The 22150-nt window shown below is 43.6% G+C and overlaps 1 protein-coding gene and 1 long non-coding RNA gene across 5 annotated transcripts in view; both read right to left on the reverse strand.

The window, feature by feature from the left end:
- The window catches only part of LOC144825154 (uncharacterized), a 285935-nt gene that overhangs the window by 109601 nt on the left and 154184 nt on the right, over window positions 1-22150 (reverse strand). The gene's annotated exons all lie outside the window — the stretch shown is intronic.
- LOC144825153 (uncharacterized) lies at window positions 13024-14984 on the reverse strand. 2 transcript variants are annotated; one of them, XR_013609302.1, is made up of 4 exons: window positions 14595-14984; window positions 14407-14497; window positions 14169-14282; window positions 13024-14051 (listed from the first exon to the last, which is right to left on the reverse strand). It is a non-coding gene; the product is annotated as an uncharacterized LOC144825153 (long non-coding RNA). The 2 variants fall into 2 exon arrangements; XR_013609301.1 differs by having other exon boundaries at window positions 13024-14282.

A 22150-nucleotide genomic window follows, 5' to 3' on the forward strand; every position in this document is an offset into this window, starting at 1 on the left:
CCTCACCTCTCCTCCCTCCCCTCAACTTCTAAATTGAAGCCCCCTATTCACCCCCCTCCCGCCCTCACCCCTTCCACTCCCCAGACCCTTTGTCTCGACTAACTCTGAACTATCTCCTAGTTTTCCTGGATCCCCACCCTCCTTCCCCTTCTCCCTCATTTCCCAGACGCTACTTAACATAGAACTCATTCTCGAGAACCTGTAGTTGGAATTCACCTCTCTCAGAAAAGACGTCAATTTCCGATCCTCACTCAACCGCCCCAATCCTGCTAGTTCCCTATGCACTGATCAAAGCAACGCCTCAGTCACTCAGCTACAGGATATATCCCCCCCTCGCTAATGATACTCTTAGAACCCTACAGGCCCCAAACCTCCTCCCTGCCTCTAACATCCCTGACTCATTTAATCCTTATTCCCCATGCTCTTTAAACACTGACCCTTTGATCCCACAAGCTCCTATCCCTGTGATTCTTGGGACAAACAGAATCCCATCTTCTCCAACCTCTCCTAGACTTCCCCCGCAACTTACCTCAATACGACCATGCCCTACCCTTGCAACCAACCCAATACCCCTGTCTTGTATGCTGGTAAACTACAGATCGGCGGTCCAACACGCTATTGAAATCTCAGAAACCATACTTAGCGAATCCATTGACATTGCCTTTCTTACTGAAACTTGGATGAAAGATCACTCCTCTTCCATTCTTGACATACTTTCCCCCCTGGCTACTCCATCCTCTGAAAAGATAGGCCTATTAAAACTGGTGGCGGGCTAGCTATAATCTATAAAAATTAAGTCCAACTCTCCCCTGTGCGCACCCTAGATCCTTCTACTTTTGAATATCTCGGAGCTGAACTTAAAATACATGGCTCCCCTCCAATTAGATTACATAACATCTATCATCCGCCCGGTGACCCTCTTCCTTTTGTGGAAGAATTATCTGACCTTCTCACACAATCCTCACTTTCCAACTCCAAAAACCTCTTCCTCGGGGATCTTAACCTCCATTGGAACAAAAAAGAACATCCTATGGTTAACCTCCTTACTGATCTACTTGACATCAATAACTTAAAACAACTGTGCCACTCCCCCACTCACTCTAAAGGAGCCACTCTCAACGCCATCATAACTAACAATGAGTTGGCCTCCCTTTCCTCCATAGTTCCCATTGACTGGTCTGACCACCACCTCATCCTTTTCAAGATCACGAACACTGTTCCTCCTCCCCCACCCAAATCCTTGAAACAGATGAAACTTACCAGAAATCTTCACCTTATTCCTCCGGGCGAACTGGAGGCCAAAGTCAAAGCTCAACTTCAACTCTCCCCTCCCTCTCAAAATGCCAATGGCCTCACCGTACACTTTAATTAATCGATTATTGAGGTCCTTGATCAAATTGCACCGACCAAACTAAAACGACTGAAAAGCTCCACCAATTCCTGGTTTAACCCAGATCTCAACAATGAGCATCGCAATCTCGGATCTACTGAACGCATCTGGAGGCAAAATCCCTCACCCTTTAACCTCTCTCTTCTCAGATCCGCCAGATCCAACTATAAAAAACACATCTTCAATGCTAAGACATCATTCTTCCGCTCACAACTTGATCGGGCCAAAAACAGACCGAAGGAACTCTTCACCATTGTGAAAAACCAAACCTGCTGTGCTCCCCAAAAGGTAATCGCCTCCACTAAGAGATGGAAGAAAATCGCCAACTACTTCCTAGAAGGAATCTCCAAAATAGATCAGCCCTTCTGCCTAACTCCCCTCCTTAACCCACCCCCCCATTAGACACTTCCTCTAACTCTCTTACACCCACTACGCCCCCTCTTGAACCCTTATCACTCCCTCTCATTGTCCCGATTCTTGAACACGGCCACATCACTCTGGATCTAAAAAACAACGCTTCTTGGCATGACTTTCACCCTGTCACAGAACTGGATGTCCATAACGTCATTTCTAAACTGAAACCATCTTCACACACTAATGACCCACTCCCTTTCAACCTCGTCCAAGACCTTAAATATATCATTACCCCCTACTGGACCTCCATCATCAACTCCTCCTTCACCTCTGGTTGTGTCTCTGCTTCCCTCCAATTAGGTCAAATCACTCCCATCCTCAAAAATCCCACGGGTGGTCCTAATGACCTAAATAACCTTCGTCCAATCTCTAGCCTGCCTATTCTCTCAAAAGCCCTGGAAAAGTGCGCCCAGTTACAACTAGATAGGCACATTGATTCATTCAATCTCTTAGACTCGTTCCAATCTGGCTTCAGAAAGGGCTGTAGTACAGAAACAGCAATGCTAAACATAATGGATGACATCCAACACGCCCTCGACAATGGTGATTCCTCCCTACTCATTCTCCTTGATCTCTCCGCTGCCTTCGATACTGTAAATCACTCTACCCTACTTAACACACTTAAAGATCGTTTTAGCTTAAACGGCTCTGTCCTTAAATGGTTCACCTCCTTCTTCCAACACAGAACCCAGCATATTAAAATCCTTAACTGCCTTTCTAAACCGCTGCCCATCTCCCTAGGGGTCGCCCAAGGTTCTATCCTCTCCCCCTCCCTATTTAACCTCTTCATGGAACCCCTCACCCTCATCCCTAAACAAGCAGGAATCAACTACCACATATACGCAGATGACACCCAACTTTACTATAAAATCCAATCCCGCTCTGATGTCCTTCACCTCAATGACACCTTGAGTAAAATACAATCCTGGTTCCACTGCAACCACCTCAAGCTCAACCCAAAAAAGACCGAAATCATTCTTTTCTCCCCTAAGAACAACTCTCTCCCCATTCTATCCTGGATCTCTGACCTCCCTGCACTCAACTGCTCCCTCACCATATCCAACTCGGTCAAATCACTTGGCTTTAACCTTGACCTGAAGCATTCTCTTATACCCCACATTAAAAACTCAGTCAAAAGCGCTCTCTACACACTCCAGCACTTAAAGAAAATAAAACCATTCATTCCTGCTGATGACTTTAAATTAGTCGTCCAATCTCTGGTTCTGTCAAAAATTGATTATGGGAATGCCATCCTCACTGGAACTCCTAAAATACACCTCGCCCCGATCAAATCGGCACTTAACCTAGCCACTAGGCTCATTAACGACCTTAAACGGTTTGACCATATCTCCCCCGCCTTTAAAGCCCTCAAGTGGCTGCCCATTGATGGAAGAACCGCATACAAGACCGCGTGCATCACGCACAAAGCTCTGCATCAAAGCTCCCCACAGTACCTCACAGATAAACTCCACATAGCCGGCAGCTCTAGATCACTGAGGAGCTCCAACACCCTCACTCTTATACCTCTGCTATTTAACAAGAAAGCCACACAATCTCGCTCCTTCTCCAGGAACGCTCCGTACATCTGGAACACCCTCCCCAAAGATCTTTGTTGCAACCCCTCTTATGCCAGCTTCAAAAAAGACATCAAAGTTCTCCTGCTGAACAAATACCGGGGTCCTTAAATCCGCCCCTTGGTGCTCATTCCCTCCCCAGCCTCCTATTGCTCTCCCTCCCCTCTCTCTTCTTCCCTCTCCCGACAAATGCTCCTTCCTGTCCTCCCTATAAGACTTGCCCCTTCCACCTGATTTGATGGAATACTCTCCCCCCCTTCAACATAGCCTCCACCCTACTCCTACCCCTCCCCCCCTCCATGCGTTCCCCCGAAGATATGCAAATAATCTCTGGACTAGCAGGCAACCCCTCTCTCAATTTTTGTACCTTTGCAACATGACGATGTGAATCACAATGCTGGTTTGACTTCCCTGTTTGGGTTTCTTTTTTATCCTACCTCTTTGTTAACCTGCTAATTTCAATTAATCCTGTCTATGTATAGCTATATGATGTTTGCCTTAAGTATCCCCCACCCTCCCCCTCCACTCCCACACCCTGCTCCCTCCTTTGCTTATTTTGACTGTGCAATATATTTATTAAGCTGTATACCGGTTAGATTGTGTTTTGAATACTACCTCATTGTTAGATTCAACATTTTGCAGTGTCTACTCCTGTAAAGTGCTCTGATACCCCTGGGTCCAGCTAGCGCTATATAAAACATTTTAAATAAATAAATAAAATAAAATAAAACTGCACTAGAACACTGGCTAACCTGTCTCCCTCTGTGTTCTGTCAACCCTCTCTAAAACTGGGAAGAGTCAACCACAATGGCAGCTCTTTGCTAGAGCTCTGCATCTGCACCGATTCATCCATGCTGCCCTGCCGATCCAAGTACTCGCCCAGGAGTCCCGATGGTGACAAAGGGGGTACATGTAATGGAATACCATGATGTCAGCTGATCAGAATGTTGGGATGGGGCAGTTGGTGAGCAGTCAGTCGGTGGCTGGGGTGCATAAACAATGACCTACTTACTCCGTGTTGGTGTGTCATCTTGTTTATAAGAATACACCACATTTGGACAAGGAGGATGGGGTCTATCATCTCAACACATGCGACCTACAGTTGCGTGTTGGGTCCTGAAGAGGAAAAGTGGACAGGTAGTGGTGAACCGCAGAGAGTGTTTTACTGTAGAGTACAAGTTTTTTTAAACAAAGTTAGATTTTCTTGCACAATTCCAGAGGCCTAGAAGGGCAAGATGAGAGGATGTTCCAGTGGCCTCTAAATACACAAGTAAGAGGAACTGGAGAACGGTCAGGCTGGCTAGGTGTTCAGAGTCCACGCATATGCTATTCTGAACATGTAACTGGGTTCAAACACGCTTACCTTCCTGAGTAAGTGGATTTTCATTGATGTGGAGTAGAGCCTCTCTAATTCAGTAGCTGGCTGTCCGAGACTGTTGTCCAAATGCCAGGGAACTGTTGGACCCACTCCCCGTATTTTAGCCAGTGTTTGGGTTTTAGCACACTGTCCATAGCGTGATTTGAACTTGGTTCCTCTGCAAATTGTTATAAAGGCATTTGGTCTCACACTCCACCGCGTGACTCGCTCTCTGCTCCCTACCACAGTGCGACTTGTTCTCCGCTCCCCTTCTATTTTTTCCCGCTCCCCACAGCAAAACTTGCTCTCTGCACCCGTTCCTTTTTAGATTGATCATTCGAGACCTCTTGTATATACTTTAGTATATACTTATATGTGTATGTACTTTGTGGGCTCTGGAGATCAGCCCTAGGACTTGTCTGCTATCGCTTAGGGACTTTTTTTCTGGTTCACTGGCTCTATTTAACTGTCTTTATAGACAATGACCAGTAGAGGTCAGTAAAATACCAGAATTGCTTTCTGCTGAGGGACTTTCTTTTTTTTTCTGGAAACTGCCTCTATTTAACTTTCTTGATAGACAGCAACCAGCAGAGGTCAGTAAAATATCAGAATCACTTTAGCATTCTCTAGATTCCAGTCCATAGAAATTGTCTTCCACAAGGACCCTTAGACAATAATATCAAATCTTGGGCCAGATGTAGGTAATTGCAATTTACCCACTCTTAAATACCGAATTTTACTGAATCAGTATTTATGAGTCGGTAAATGCTCTGTAGGTAAAAAAATCGGTATATTTTACCGATTCGGTAAAATTCGGAATCGGACAATTGGTATTTACCGAATCGGTATTTACCGAATCGGTATTTCCCATTCATTCCTATGGGCCTTTTGGCCCATAGGCATGAATGGGAAATACTGATTCGGTAAATACCAATTCGGTAAATACGGAATCGGAAAGCAAACAAAAGTGAAACTTAAGTAGGCAGCCAATCAGGTGCTACCACCCTCCCCCTCCCTACCAGGAAGTGGCTGCACAGGCAGCTGCAACTAATTAGAATCTTCTGGAGAGGCAGTTGGAGCAGAGAGTCCCTGAGCAGCAGAAAGAGTTTTGTGCACTTTTAAATCTGAAAAATGGCAAGCAGCAAAGACAAAGAGCAGCCAGAGAGGAAGAGGAAACTGAAATTCAGCAGCATGGAGCTGCTGGTCCTTGTTGAGGAGGAGTTGAAGGTGCACCAAAAACTGTTTGGCAGGTAGTCCCTCACTGTGGCAGAATCTGCCAAAAGGAAACTCTGGCTGGACATACTTAAAAAAGTAAATGCAGTTAGAGTGACTATCAGAGACATAGAGGACCTGAAAAAGAGGTACTACGACCTCAGGAGCCAAACAAAAAAAAATTGTCTGAACACCACAAGCAGGCAACCAAAACTGGTGGAGGGAAGAACCCAGCACCCCCCTCACTGACCTGGAGGAGATGGTGGCCTCATCCATAGAACCTGACAGCGTCTGCGGACTGGGAGAAGTAGACAGCTCAGCCAGAGCTGCAAGCAGAAAAGGTAAGACGCATGCACAGAAATCCCCCCCACACCATCATCCTTCCCTTTACCCTTTGTGGCTAAATGAACCCCAGTCCAGTACTGCCAGCACTATACAGGAGCAATGCATCATGGGACATGTAGTCAGGAAATGAAAGACCATGTCATACAGCATAGCAATCAGCAAGTTAGGGAAATGATTGCAGACAGAATGAAGTGAAAGTGAAAAAGATTTAATTGGAGTGTCTGTGAGACAGTAGCGCTTAGCTAATGTACGCTCATATGTCCACGGGTGACACATCTCGTAGGCGTTCCCAGGAGACTGAAGTCACGGCACCAGAGAGGGATGAGAGTCAGGAGCCAGGTCCAAGTGCACAGAATGTATCACAGGACACAGGTGCACCAAGTAGCCATCCTCCTTCACAAGACACAGAAATTGCTCCAGAGTTGCAGGCGTCCCCAGAACGTTCACAATCCCCTCTGTTGCTGTCATCCCCAGATATGCCAGCATCACTGCATGAGACAACACCTGTATCACAACCAAGCAGGAGGCATGTTGTGGCCCCACTATTGAAAATTGAGTCATCAGCAGGTGACATGGAGGGGGAAGACACACACACCTTGCCTGGGGATGTTAGCTCTACCACACTGCAGTCCAGTGCAGAGGTGGCCCGTACTGGCGCAAGACACCGCAGAGTCCAAGAAAGCAGTGTAGCTGCACGTGTGGAGGGTTCAAGTGTGTTCCGTGGCCTGGAGGGGAGCATGGTAAAAATCCAGAGGATGCAGGGAAAGGCCATCATGTCTTGCCAACGCCAAATGAGGAACCTGAACAACAACATGGAAGACATAGGAAAGGGCATAAGGGAACTAGTAGATGTCAACAAAGAGATGGCTGCAGGGATGAGTGAAATGTCACAATTGGTGCAGCTCCTGTGCACCGAAGTAGACAATGAAATTGCATCAAGGCGCAAGGAAAAGCAGCGTGCGCATCAACATCATAAAGCCATCAACCGCCTGGCCACAGCCACATCCCTGCTATGCAGGAGAAGCATAAACATGCAGGAGGGACTAACCCAAAACAGTAATGAGGTCACTAGGGGCATAGCCAGGAGGACCAGTGCTCTTGAGGTGCTGATAAATGCACAAACAGCTCAAACTGCTGCTCTAGATGTGCCAGAGGGTGAAGGGAGCACAAGTAGGAGCAGCATGGCAAGCCCCCTTGTCGTAGAGACAAGGAGGAGCAGCAGGCGCCATGCTGAGGCTACAGTCCAAATGCAAAGTGAGCACAGCGAGCACCAAACATCTGGCACTGGTAGGCGTGGACGCAAATGAGTATTATAGTTAATGGGGAAGTGACCCAGGTCTCACATCATCGAATGTAAATAATTTGTGTTGCACATTTGTGCTTTAGAAACCTACGTAGTGACACAATTAAACTACGTTGGGTGCATACTCCACCTGTCTGTGTCTCTTTATTTACTTAAAAAAAGTTGTGTGTGATCTCTTCCTGTCTGTGTCTGCCATCAATTGGTGTTGCAACTCCAGCTGTGTGTGTTTCAGGCACTGCTTGTTCATCACCATGGTCCTCATAATCAGATAAATCCACTTTGGTGCCCTTCTTAACCGCAAGGTTGTGCAACATTGCCAAGCTGCAATCATCTTGCAGCAGGTGACTGGTGTGTACTGGCGGGCCCCTCCACTTTTATGTAGGCAGCGGAACCTGCTCTTCCACAAACCAAAGGTGCGCTCCACAATGTTTCTGGTAGATCTGTGGGTCCTGTTGTATCTCCTCTGGCTGGGTGTTGATGGGTTGAGGTAGGGTGTAAGGATGAAGGACCGGAGGGCATATGCACTGACCCCTATTTGTAACAAGAAAAAAAAACATTACTCACATGCACACAAACACATCCATCTGCAATATGTATCAAGGGAGTTTCACACAGTGTGTTACCTAGCAAGTATCCTTTGCCAAATTCCCCCGCTGTCAGGCGTGCGTAGATCCCACTGTTTTGAAAGATGTAAGAGTCGTGGGTACTCCCGGGAAATTTGTCTACTATGTCCGTGATGATGTACTTTGAATCACAGATCACCTGTACATTTATGATGTGGGTGGACTTCCTGTTCTCTATATATGTACTCTGTGGCACCAGGTGAACATATTGGTATGTGGGTGCCATCAATACAGCCAATGATGTTGGGAAAATGCACCATCTGATAAAAGTCAGTCTTGGTCCTGAGCAGTTCTGCATGCGTTACAGGTAAGCTGATGTAATAATGCATTCTCTGCAACATGGCGTCAAGAAATTTCTTAAAGAAACGGGACAGGCAGCTCTGGGACACCCCACCTACTGCAGCAACCACACTCTGGTAACTCCCAGGTGCAAGCAGGTGTAGGCTGCACAGCACCTGCACATGGGGTGGGATGGCATGCGCCCTTGGGGTTGGGTGGTCCAACAGTGGGTGGAGGTCCCTGATAAGGTCCAGGATGGTTTGGGGGTCTAGCCTGTACCTTTGTAGGATCTCTGGCTCAGTTAGTTGGAATAGGGTGATCCTCTGCCTGTACACCTGCTCCTCCATTCTCCAGACCCTCTCTCCTTCTGCCTGTAGCCATAGCCGCCTCGCAATCACGTAGAATGCCGCCATTCTGGTGAAACTGTTGCATTTTGGGCACTTTTTTATAGCCTGCACCTGGTTACCACCTGATTTCAATCCATGGTAAATACCGACTCTTAAATACCGAATTTCCTGCAAATTCGGTATTTAAGAGGTTACCTACATCTCAATAGTCATTTTTACCATTTCTTAATTTCCGATTCGGAAATTTTACAGAATCGGTAAATCTACCGATTCCGAAACTTTACCGATTCTGTAAATTTACAGAATCGGTAAATTTACCGATTCGGACGTTTTTGTGTCCCCTACATCTCAAAAGCCAAATGCCGGTTGGTAAAGGCCGAAATTCTGTATTTTCGGCCTTTACCGACCGGTATTTGGTTACCTACATCTGGCCCCTTGTCTTTTCAGTGATATGACCACCGAAGGCCCTGATTTTAAATTAAAAACAGAGCTTTGGACTATACCATTTCCCGCTGAAAGGCAATATTTCTCTCCATGTGTTCCCATACCTGGCATGTCACGCAGTTTGGCGCCTAGTTTCTCTCCATGTTAAAGAACAGTAGATTTTTCAGCACCCAGGATAATGTGCTGCATAGCTAAATACATATAAGGCCTCAAAGGCGAGACCGATTGCATTGCAAATGCTTGTTTGTGGTGACAGCATGCAGTGGGAGGTGGTGTTAGACACTTAAGTAGCTGTGAGGGAAGGAGACATGCATCTCAGTGAGTGCTAATCAGCAGATCAGGGTAGAAGGAGGGTTACCTGGTGGCCACTTTGAAATTTAATATATTCTGCACAAGTGAACGCTTTTTGGTGGCCATCTTAAAGTATTGTTTTCTCCATAAATGATTTTGACAAAGAACAATCCTTGAAAAACTAAATATATACTAAATAGAGTAGCAATGGTACTGTTTTTATGTTATTTCTGACAGTTTCTTGGAGGATAATTTACCAGATTGGATATTGGAACTGTAAACTACAAATACTTCTTATTTGACCAAATTGGTTTTCGGGAACATATGGGAGTAGAACATACAGGATGGAATGATGTAAAATGTAACAGCTCCTCTATTTTTTCTACAGTCATCTGGAGAACATTTATTTACATTAAGTAAATGGGAAAAGGTTTTTTGAACTACTTCAGTATATATGGCACAAACTTGAGTGCAGAAAGGAGACATACGCTTCTGTTACATTGTCTTGGAGCACAAGAGGAAATGATTCTAGAAAATTTGCCAGATTTACCACCAAATGAGGCTAGACATTTGAATGAATATGAAATAGTGATAGCAAAATTGATTGCGCATTAAATACCTAGAGGAAGCACAATGTGAGAGAGGCATCACTTCAGACTTCAGGAGATGAGGAAAAGATGAGACAGTAAAAGAATTTGGAACAAGTCTTCGAAAGTTAGCAACCACAGGTACATTTGGGGGAATGTTTAAAAGAAAGAATTTTTGTTCAGTTTTTATTAAGGTGCAACAGTGACAACATTTGTGAAGAACTGTGGATGAAGAATAAAACACAATTGGAGGAGGTGCTTATTGTGGCAAAACAAGTAGAACATATTCTGAAGTGTGTTGAGGAGTTAAACAAGGGGAGGAAAGTGAACAGTGCTGAAGATGTTTCAAAATATGCAAAGAACACAACTACTGATGTTTGTGTAGTTAAAATCAAAAATAGAAGAAAGGTGTCACTGAACTTAAAGGGTCATGTTTTATATGTGGTCTAGAGGAACACAAAGCGAATGATAGAACATGCCTGCCATTGTTCCAAACGTATAATATGTGTGGGATAAAAGGGCATTTTAGTATCTTTTGTGGAAGTAAGAACAAGAAGTTTTCTAGATCTAAGGTCTCGGAAGTGTGCCAAGAAGTACTAGGAGAAGTCAAGAGTCTTTTTACAGAACGTCCAATGGGGATGGTAATGATTGATGGGGCAATGATCTCAATGATATTTGATTCATGCTCACAAATCACAATTATTATGAAGGAAACATTGAGGGAGAAATGTCAGTATGGGATAAACTGTGCAGCATGGATATAAAACTTGGAGGGTATGGCTGTTCAGAAATTAAAATATTCGGGTGTTTTGAATCCAATATTGAAATTGAAAACAAATTAACAAAAGGAAAACTTTACATCTTGTGTGATGGAGATGATCTGTTAGATTAGGCACCCCAAGGTGATCTGGGGATCCGTCTGAATCCCAAAAGGATTCTCCGAGTGCAGGTAGAAGAATTATCACAAAATAGCTATGTATTTGTAGAGGAATTTAGCAGTTTAACCCCATTGCCGCGGGGCTAATTCCCCGGCAGTGGGGGGAGGGGGGCCGCGCACGGCGCCGCGGTGCTAATGACGAGCTTGGCTCGTCATGCAGCACGGTGGCGCTGTGCTGATGACGAGCTGAGCTCAACATGGCCACGCCCGCTCAATGGAACACCCAGCACAGTGGGGGAATTATCCCCACGTGGGCGTTCCGCGGAGGTCATGATGAGCTCAGCTCGTCATCAGCACAGCGCCACCATGCTGCATGACGAGCTGAGCTCGTCATCAGCACGCAAGAGGTTAATGAGAACAGACTATGGAAACTAGTTGGATATACTCATAAAATCAGGGTCAGAGAGTCAAAAGTGCCAGCTGTAGCGAAAGTGAGATGTGTTCCATTATTTATGCAAGATGCAGTGGCTAAAGGGTTGCAAAAATTAGCAATAAATGAGTCAATGAATCTACGGAGGCAAATGAATGGCTTTCACTCATTGTAGTAGCATGCAATGGGAATGGAGATGTTCACCTTTGTGTTGATCTAAAAGCCTTAAATAAAGAAATAGTAGTAGACTGGTTTCCCTTACCTAATACAGAAGAAATGACTTCCACATTTGCAGATGCAAACATCTTTACAGCTCTAGATTTGGAATCAGCATGCTATTGAGTAGAATTGATGGAGTCATCTCATGAACTGACAAAATCTATGACTCCAATAAGGGAATACAAATTTAAAAGAAATCCATGTGGTCTCACCTTAGCTGCAGCTGTTTTTCAGCAGGCCATGCAAAACATTCTCAGTGGAATCGCAGGGATCAAATGCTGCAAGACAGCATTATAGTCTTTAGGTCATCCACAGAAGATCATATTATGAGGGTCCAGGGTGTTCTTATAAGGTTGCAGACAGAGGGGCTTACATTAAAAGCTGAAAAGTTTAAATTTACTCTGTCCAAGGTAGATTACCTTGGTTACAGATTGTCAGGAGAAGGTAATCCTCCCAAGGAAGTAGTTAATACTATCATGGCTTTGAAAGACGTTGTTAGCAAAGCAGATTTAGCATCCTAAATGGGAATGGCAGAATACTATACAACATTTGTGCAGAAATTTGCTAGTAAAACATTTCACAAGAGGGGTCTTCTCTAGAAGAAAGTTAAAGTGCAATGGAGTGAAGCGTGCATGGAGGAATTCAACGTGGAAAAAAGGAGTTAAGTCAAGCTCCTTTGCTGCAGTCATTTGACTAAGAAGGGAATACCAAATACATTTGTTATGCTAGTGCATAAGGTTTAGGAGCTTTACTGGTTCAAGAAAAGAATGGTGAGTAAAATTAGATTGCATGTGTTTCTTGAAGCTCTGAAAGATGCTGAAGATAATCATTCAGTACTTGAGAGGGAGTCATTAGCTGAGTTCCGGGCAATAAATCGATGTAAACATGTTTTGTGGGGATTGACGTTTTTAGTAGAGAGTGCTCACAAGCCTTTAGTAGAAGTCTTTTTAAAAAAAGGTTTGAGTATAATTTCTCAGTACAAAATAGACCAGAAGCCATTAACTATTCTCCTGTTTGCGTATCAAGATTGTGGAAGAGTAAAGTGAGATGGGAGTGGAGGAAAATGTTGATGAATTACTCAATTTATGGGAAGTTACTCAAGAATGTGTGAGTGTGGAGGAATGGTTCTTTTGAAAAATACAGGGGACCCCTACTCGTGATGCATTTGCTACACGTAGGGAATACTAAACATAAGTGGAAAAACTAAATGTAGCAAGCAAATCCATCCCTATATGCCAATGTCTACAAGGTGGGCTACATAACAATACACACAATTATAAAAAACCACATAGTGTCTGACATGTTTGTTATAAAAATATATATATTCAATTTATTTTTTCATATTTTTTCTCATTATATAAATGTATTTGATAACATTTTCAATATAAAGTGATCAAAAGTAAATGAAGAAAAACTATACAAACACAATTACAAAAAACCATATCAAATGACCAGTTGGTAATAGGGCTATTGACGTTGGCAGTGCGGTGAGATGGAACACTACGCGCGTTTCGGCCACAGCCTTCATCAGGAGACCGTCATTTTCCACCAAACAAAAAAGAAACAACTAAAAAAGAAATTTATAGATAAATACAATGTCAAAACAATATTTAAATTATGTACATTCTAATTATATATTATCCAATTCATAAGCCACCTGTAGATATGGTCAAATCTTCTAAACAACAGCATTGAAGATATAAATCTTTTTTTTATATACTGACAACAGCTAATTTTATCCCTGTCCCTTTTGAGAGTGATACTCATTATTAGGACTAGTCACTTGTTTTTAACATGATTATTTAATCTATAAAACGTACAAACTGATGATATTTCATATTTACATTTTTTAAGTTTCAAGATGAACGTTCTAATGATGTTCATGGACCAAAAAGCAAATATTAGAAAGCCTGCATTGTTTGAAACAACCGTATGGTAGGTATTGGGCAAAAGAGATTGTTTAGAAATTAAAAAAGATAGACAAAGGAGAAAGTGATAGGAAAGGGGAAAGAAAGGGAGAAAAATAATAATATTAGTGAATAAATCCCTCTTTGCTTCACTTATTTATTCTCTATATTTTTAGAGGCAAGATGTTTATATATGTAGAAAATATACATGTTTATACCAACAAAGTATGCCAATAGAACATATCCATATATCATGCAAAACCCTATTATTTGTATCAATGAATAATTTTGGCTGCACTAATTGACAGCACAACGACGCCCTACATAGTCGGTGTAAGATTATATATATACACTTACTTGTATTTTGCATCAAAGGTGAGCAGATTTAATGAAAGAATATGGAATACAATATTCAGAGTGCGGAGACCTCTTCTTCTATTCGCTTGCTTTGACTACGTGAATTACCATGAAAAAATATGTAATCCTAGTTAGCAATTAATTTTGCTAGTTTGTCAGTTTGCATATTTTCAAAAATGTATACGGTTTATTATGAGAAAAAAGAAATTTACCAGAGCGATATTTCTGTGCCCTTAGGTCGATATCATATTATTGGATCAGATGATAATGTGTCCAAACTTTATTTTAGCCCCTTAGCCCGACTTCTTGCTAGCAAGGTTGATTTCCTAGATTAAAATAACAAAAGGAACTGTCACACCAGATAATGTAAAAAAGTGTCTTTTGTCGAAAAATATAGAGACCAAAAGGTAAGATAAAAGGAATCCATAACTGGTTAATATCGGTATATACCTGAGGTATCTAAAGGATGTAGTCCAGAGTCATTAGTATTTTTTGCAGATAAGCATACAATGTTCAGTGTTCAAACGATATTTTTGATAGCCTATATGGATGATAAACAAGAAAAAAATGCCAAGGTAGGAATAAGCTGTTGTAAAATAGATGAAATTGAAACAAAATAAGCGACAAAGTCTATTTACCTGTCGTTAAAATTTAATCTGCTTAGTGACGAAGCTCCCTCTAGGGGTTGACTGAAGAAACGTCTTTATAAGATAAAGCCATCTTATATATAGCGAGGTTCTGCACAGGTTCTAAATGTCACAACGATAGAGAAAAGGAGCAACTAAGTAGTTTTAACAAAAACGTTGAGGCAACTAGGCTTAAGAGAAAGTTTGAAGCATAGATGAAGTTGAAATTATATACACGACGAAGACCATTTACCTGTCGTCAGAAATTATTCTGCTTTGTGATGAAGCTCCCTCTAGGGGTTGATTGGAGAAGCGTCTTTTTAGGATAAAATCATCTTGTGTGTAGCGAAGTGCTAAATGTCACAACGATAGAAAAAAGGGGAAGCAACTAAGTAATTTTAACAAAGGCGATGAGGCAGCTAGGCTTAAGAGAGAGTTGAAGATACTGCTCTTACCTATGGATAAAATATATATTTCGATGTAGTCGGGGTTCTGGATGAGGGACGTCAGCAAACGCTTGCGTGAAGATGATACGGGCAGCAAAGAGAAACCGCGCTGTTTATATATGTTCGTTAAAAAATGTCAATTGAATAATTGAGTTCAGTTGTTAGAACAAAATACAATTGGCCGCCTTTTTGTTACGTAGGAAAACGCGACCGGTATGTCTAAGGAATCGACACATAGAAAAGGAAGGAAGGACTAATGGTAGTTCTTCGTAGTTTTTCCATGTAAATATCCGTGTTTAACCAAAAGATAAAAATATTAACTTATCCAGACTACATATGTATGTCTATATTTTCATGCTATTAAGAGAAAGTATTATATCCCCAACCACATAACTCTTTAGTCGATCAGAGAGAGATAGTGGTTGTTATTGATATTAAGGACAGACTAAGGATTACAGACACCATATTGAATGAAAATGACAAAAGTCATATCAATATGATACAGACTATGTGCTAAAAAACAAAGGGGGAATATAGACAAGAATCTCAATCATCACGTTGTATTTTCTTTCCCCCTCTTTTTTAGGTATCGATCACCACCCTTGCATTAATTTTCTGAATCTAGAGCAGGGAAAAGAACACTGATATTAAATGACTGCCTGTTCCCATGGAATGTCAGAGTTTAATCCATTCTTTACTGTGTCCAAAATAAATATCCAATAAACTTCTTGTTTTTTATGGATTTTATCTGGGCAGAGTCCTTCTCTGGTTTGTATATTTTCTAAAACAAACCACTTTAGTTCTTCAGGTAGATGGCCATTTTCAATAAAATGAGATACGATAGGAGCATTTATTTTTTGAGTTCGTATAGCAGATTTATGTTCCCTGACCCTTTTTCCAATCGCACGTGACGTCTCTCCTACATATCCCTTGTTACAGGGACAAATAAGTATGTAAACTACGTTCTGTGTCTTACAATTAGTCATCGATGTACATCTAATTTTTACATTGTTGAACATCAGTTCACTCCCTTCTTTTGCTTGCGGACATGTTTTACACATGCCACATTTGTAATTTCCAAATACAGGATTAGTCCCTGTAATACTCCTCTGCAGAAAGTTTGTTTTAGGACCTGGCATTCTAGATCTTACCACCAAATCTTTGATGTTTTTATTCCTTCTATAAGCGAAGAGCGGCTTAGGAATACTTTCTTGGTCAGATTTATTTACATTAAGCAAATGCCAGTTTGAGTAAATAATCTGGCGTATTTTGTCATTCAACAATGAGTGTCTGGTTACAAAGACTAGATGGATATCTTTTTTAGATTGATTACCGTTAAGAAGATGTTGGCGATCAAAAAATCTAGCCAGTTTGAAAGATTCGCGAACAAGTCTGTGAGGATAGCCACGTTCCTCGAATTTCTCTTTCATAGATATAGCTCGCTCATCAAAGTCTTTAAGTTTTGTACAGTTACGTCGCAGTCTCAAAAATTGACTGACCGGAATACTGTTTTTCTGAATGGATGGATGAAAGCTGTGATAATGAAGTAACGTGTTACGGGAAGTTGGTTTCACGTATAGGTCTGTATAAAGATAGCCTTGGTCATGTTTAATGTTTATATCGAGAAATTCCATTTCTTCATTACTAATATGGGATGTGAATCTAAGATTGATATCACAAGCATTAAGCCAGGATATAAATTCGGTCAACATGTCTTCATTCTCATCCCACATAAAGATCACATCATCAATGTAACACGACCAATAAAAAATGGATTCAAAAAAAGGAGCTATCTCATTGAAAATATGAATATGTTCGAAATGGGCAACGTAAATATTAGCAATGGTGGGTGCACAAGACGCGCCCATACTAACCCCTTTGGTCTGCCTGTAGAGCGTCCCTCTGAACTCAAAGATGTTATCCTCTAGGACTATCCTAAGACAGTCTAGGATGAAGTTGACATTGCAGTCAATCTCAAAGGTGTCAATGAACCATTGAGTTGCAAGAATAGCACCGTCATAGGGAATGTTTGAATATAGGCTTTCGACATCTAGTGTCACTAGCCATTGTCTATTTTGTTGGAAAGGAGTCCCTTCAAGTTGATTTATAATATGTCCTGTGTCTTTTACATAACCCGGTATATCGGATATGTGTGGCCTTAAGATTGCATCCAAATACTTTGATACAGGCTCTGTTACACTGCCTATGGTGGTGACAATGGGACGAAAGGGAGGATCTACTTCATTTTTATGTGCTTTTGGGAGGCCATATAGGCTCGCCAATCTAGGGTTTTCAATATTCATATACTCAAATTCTTTATTACAGATATCTCCACCCCTTAGTGCTTTGGAGGTTAATTTGAATATTTTCTGTTTGATCTTATTCGTTGGGTCTTTAGTGATTTTAGAATAAAAAGTAGTATCACTTAACATTTCCTCAATCTTTTCTATATACACAGATGTGTCTAGAATGGCAATTCCTCCCCTTTAGCACAGCCTTTGATAGTGGTTGTAGTGGATTCTTTTAGTTCTTTTAAAGCTTCATACTCTTTGATTGTTATATTAAACGGAGTATTAGGTATATATTTAGTAGCTATTTCAAGTTTTTTAGTAACCACTTTTTCAAAGATGCGGATTTCCGGAGATACCTGATCCAGGGTGGGAGTGAAGACTGATTTTGGTGCAAGACCAGATTTGTTTATTTCTAGTATATTATTGTTGTCAATACTAGAAAAGAAATTTTTTAGACGTATCTTTCTGAAGAATGCCATCAAATCATTAAAGAGTTCGAATTTATTAAGACCTGAATGAGGTACATAAGTTAAACCTTTAGACAATAATGAATAAACCGCACTATTAGTCTCATGTTTACTGAGATTAAAGATTGATATAGTTTTCATTCCCTCCAATAACGGGCATTCCGTGTTTCCAGATATCTGTTCTGATTGGAAGGTTGATGTTCCTGGAATTGAGGTTGGTATTGGGGTTGGTATATGGTTGTCAGAACTAGAAATGGATTCAGAAGTAAAGAAAGTTATGGAGTTGGTGTAGAAAGCGATACAAAATTACAAAGAAACCAAGAAGTGTGGTGGGTGTTGGTTGGTGCTAAGACATTAATTATCAGTGGACAAGGCTTTCATATTGAGAGGCACACAATTAGTTCCACCACAAGGCCTGCGGAAACAAATAGTTACATTTGGCACTTGAAGACATTTGGGTGTAGTAAAGATTTAAGGGAGATTACTTAGGGACGTCTGTTGGCCTACACTGGATTATGAGGTTGAACGCATGGTTAGAGAGTGTGGTGAATGTGTAATGGTGTGTAGAGACCTTCCTTATCATCTTTGGGAAGAGGAAGGCTTAGACATTTTGGAACCCATAGGGGTTGAACATGCTACACCTCTACACCTTATTTAATTGTTTTATTGTATTTTATAGCATTGAATTATTATACTCAAGCTGGATTGAAATATCATGTGTGCATAATATACCTTCAACAGCAGTTATAAGATTTCTTGATAATATAGTCAGGAGAGAACGTTGTCCACATTATTTGCAATCTCAATCAATCAGGGGAATTTCAAGTGTACTACTCACCCGTGAGGGTCTCAAGGCGCAGGGGGGGGTCAGCAGTTCCATATCAGTCGAAAAACCAGGTCTTCAGAGCCTTCCTGAAGGTGTTCAGGGAAAGGGTGCATCTGATGTCGGCGGGGAGCTCATTCCAGGTGCCCACGATGTAGGAGAAAGATCTTCCTCCTCTTCTGGCTCTACGGATGCGCTGGGTCTCGTGAGGAGGAGGTTGGCGGAACGTAGGTTTCTTTTGGGTACGTGGAGGGTGATTCTGTCATTGAGGTACTGGGGTCTGGTGTTGTGTAGGCATTTGTAGGCGTGGATGAGTATCTTGAAGGTGATTCTTTTCTCGACGGGGAGCCAGTGGAGCTTGCGCAGGTATTGGCTGATGTGTTTGTGTTGAGGGATGCAGAGGATGAGTTTGGCGGCTGTGTTCTGTATCATCTGGAGCTTGCAGAGTAGAGACTTGTTGATGCTGGTGTAGAGGGTGTTTCTGTAATCCAGCCTGCTGGTGATGAGAGCATGGATGACCGTCTTCCTCGCCTCAGGGGGGATACATTTGAAGGTCTTGCGGAGGATGCAGAGGATGTTGAAGCAGGTGGAGGTGACGGCGTTGATTTGTCTGTTCTTGGATAGGAAGGAGTTGAGGATGATTCTGAGGTTTTGGCTGTGGTCCGTAGGGGTAGGGGGTGCCGAGAGCAGTGGGACACCAGGTGTCCTTTCATGCCGAGGGGGTGGTTCTGAGGATGAGGTCCTCTGTCTTCTTTGAGTTCAGTTTCAAGCAGATGTTGCTCATCCAGGCAGCGACATCATGCATTCCTTCCTGGAAGTTGAGGCTGGTGGTGGTGGGGTTCTTGTTGAGGGAGAGGATGAGCTGGGTGTCGGCATAGGAGACTATGTTGAGGCCGTGTTGTTGGACGATGGCAGTGAGGGAGGCCAAGTAGATGTTGAAGAGTGTGGGGCTGAGGGATGAACCCTGTGGGCAGTTGATTTACGATGTCTGGGAGAGGAAGGGTGGCAGTCTGATCCTTTGGCTTCTGCCAGCGAAGAAGGATCCGATCCAGTCGAGGGTGGTGCCATGTATGCCAGCGTCATGTAATTTGGCTGCAAGTGTGTGGTGGGAGACTGGGTCGAAGGCTGATAACAGATCAGTGCTGTGGTGTGGCCTTGGTCGAGGAGGGTGCGGATGTCATCGGTGGCTGCGAGTAGGGCGGTCTTGGTGCTGTTGTTGCTTTGGGAGGGGTCGAGGATGGCGTTGTCTTCTCTGAACCTTATCAGTTCGCCGTTGACGGTTATCTCGGTGACTTTTAGGGCAAAGGGGAGGAGTGAGATGGGTCGGTCATTTTTGAGGTCCATCTTGCCTGCTCTGGGCTTCTTGAACAGGGGCCTGACATCTGCACTTTTCCAGGCATCGGGGAAGGAGCCAGTCTTGAAGGTGGTGTTGATAGTGCATTCTAATATGGGTGCGATGGCGGTGGCAGCTTTGTGGTATATGTGAGGTGGGCAGGGGTCCTTGGAGGCCCTAAAGTGGATGCCTTTCATGGTCGTGATGGTCTCTTCGGTCGTGATCAGTGTCCAGGCAAAGATGGTGGGTTGGCTGGTGTCACTGGAGGGTGGGCTGAATGTGGGGTCGGGCGTGAGGTTGTTGAAATTGTTGTAGAGGTTTTTTATCTTCAGGTGGAAGTAGGATCTAAGTCTGTTGCATAGGTACTGGTAGGGGGTGATGTTTGTAACTTTGCTGCGGGTTCTGGTGAATTCCTGGATGGTGCTGAAGAGTTTCTTGGAGTTCCTTGGGGTTGCTGGAGTTAGCAAAGATTCTGTTGTGGATGAAAGTTCTTTTGGTGGTTCTGATGTGTTGATGGTACTCTATCATAGCGTTCTTGTAGGTGGTGTAATTTTCTGATCTCTTACTGTTTCTCCAGTTCTTCTCCAGTCGTCTGCAGGTGCATCTGGCCTCTTGGAGATTGGTGGTGAACCAGGTGCCTTTCCTGGGGCATTGTTTGCCAGGGTTACGTAGTGGGGCGAGTTTGTCTGCTCAGTTGGCGACACAAGTGTGGAATTCCATGGCCAAGAGGTTAGCGGTGTTTGCCGCTGTGGGAGTTATGCCATTGAGGGTGGAGTTGAGTTGTTCCTCTGTGACTCTGCTGCAGTTTCTTTGCGGAGGGTGTTAAGCGGGTTTGGGTGACTTGGGTTTGTTGTCGCGGACGTTTATGCAGTGGTGGTTGGTCCAAGGGGGGTGCATGGTGTGGCTGAAGTGAATGATGCCTAATCCAGCAAAGATGGAGTCAAGAGTGTGTCCTGCCTTGGTGGTCAGCATGGTGACAAATTGTTTCAGTCCGATGTTGGTGAGGTTGTCGCGGAGGGGGGTGGGGTTGGGGTCACTGGGGTTGGACCTGGAAGTACTGGTGTTCTGCGGTGGGGAAGTTGTCGCTGGAGGAGGTGAGGCAGAGAGATTTTTTGTGCATGATGGCGATGCCTCCTCCCAGGTGGTTGAGGCGGTCTTTCCTCTGGATCTTGAATGCATTGTGGGATGGCGGTGGCGATGTCAGGGGCCGGGAAAGCGTTGGTCCAGGTTTCCGTGAAGAAGGTGACATCGGGCGAGAGAGAGAGAGAGTCCAGGAGGTTCCAAATTTCCATGGCGTGTCGGTGCAAGGAGCGCACGTTGAGGGGGATGCATCTTAGAGCGTCAGCGGTGTTGGCGGTCTGGCCGGCAGTTGTGGCAGGAGAATTGGCCATTGGTCGTGTTTGGTGTAGCCTGCTAGCAATTGTTGTTCCGACTGGGGTTGAGTGCGAGGAGGTGTCGTAGTGGTGGATGGTTGGAGATCCAGGATCCCTGGCGCTGGTCGCTGTCGAGTTGTGGATGAGCGCCGACAGGCTTGCCTTTCGCACGCCTTCAGTGTGCCAGCGGTACACCCGCTGAGTGCATTCGCTATGTGACCCCGCAGCGACCGCCAATAAATGGGTAAGGGGGAGGGATGTGCAGCTTTGAGGCAGGAGCAGGGGCCATTAGTGGGGATCGGCCGCAGGGGCACTAGCAGCGGGAAAATGGGGCTAAGAACAGAGCAGGGCACAAGCACAGTAACAACAGATACGGCGAGATAAGCAGAAAACAGAAATTAAAAGACGGGCGAGGTACAGTCACAGATGGCACAACCACAAAAAACAGATAAGTAAAATAAGCAGGAAACAGAATTAAAAATGGGTGAGGTACAGCCACAGAAGAGAGAGTCAGAGAAGAGGCGCAATCATGGAAATGGAAAGACAAGCGGAGCAGGTCATAGAGTGGAGCGGCCTCGAAGACCTACCAGAGGAGGTCAGCGGCGGAGCAACGCACCGCGGAGCTGCTGGGGAGAGAGCAGGCCCTAGGCGGTAAACATCGTTTACAACGATGTTTTCACAACGCGGTACCTTTACACCGCGGCTGTGACAACGCAACACGACTTGCGCTGGAGGGCGCTCAAGGTCTAAAAATAGTTTATTTACTATCCTAACACCTTCCCTAGGGTCCACGGGGACTGGTGTTAGAATAGTAAATTAAACTATTCGAAATCCG

Source organism: Lissotriton helveticus, chromosome 3_1 (genome assembly GCF_964261635.1).
Source record: "Lissotriton helveticus chromosome 3_1, aLisHel1.1, whole genome shotgun sequence".
NCBI lineage: Eukaryota > Metazoa > Chordata > Amphibia > Caudata > Salamandridae > Lissotriton > Lissotriton helveticus.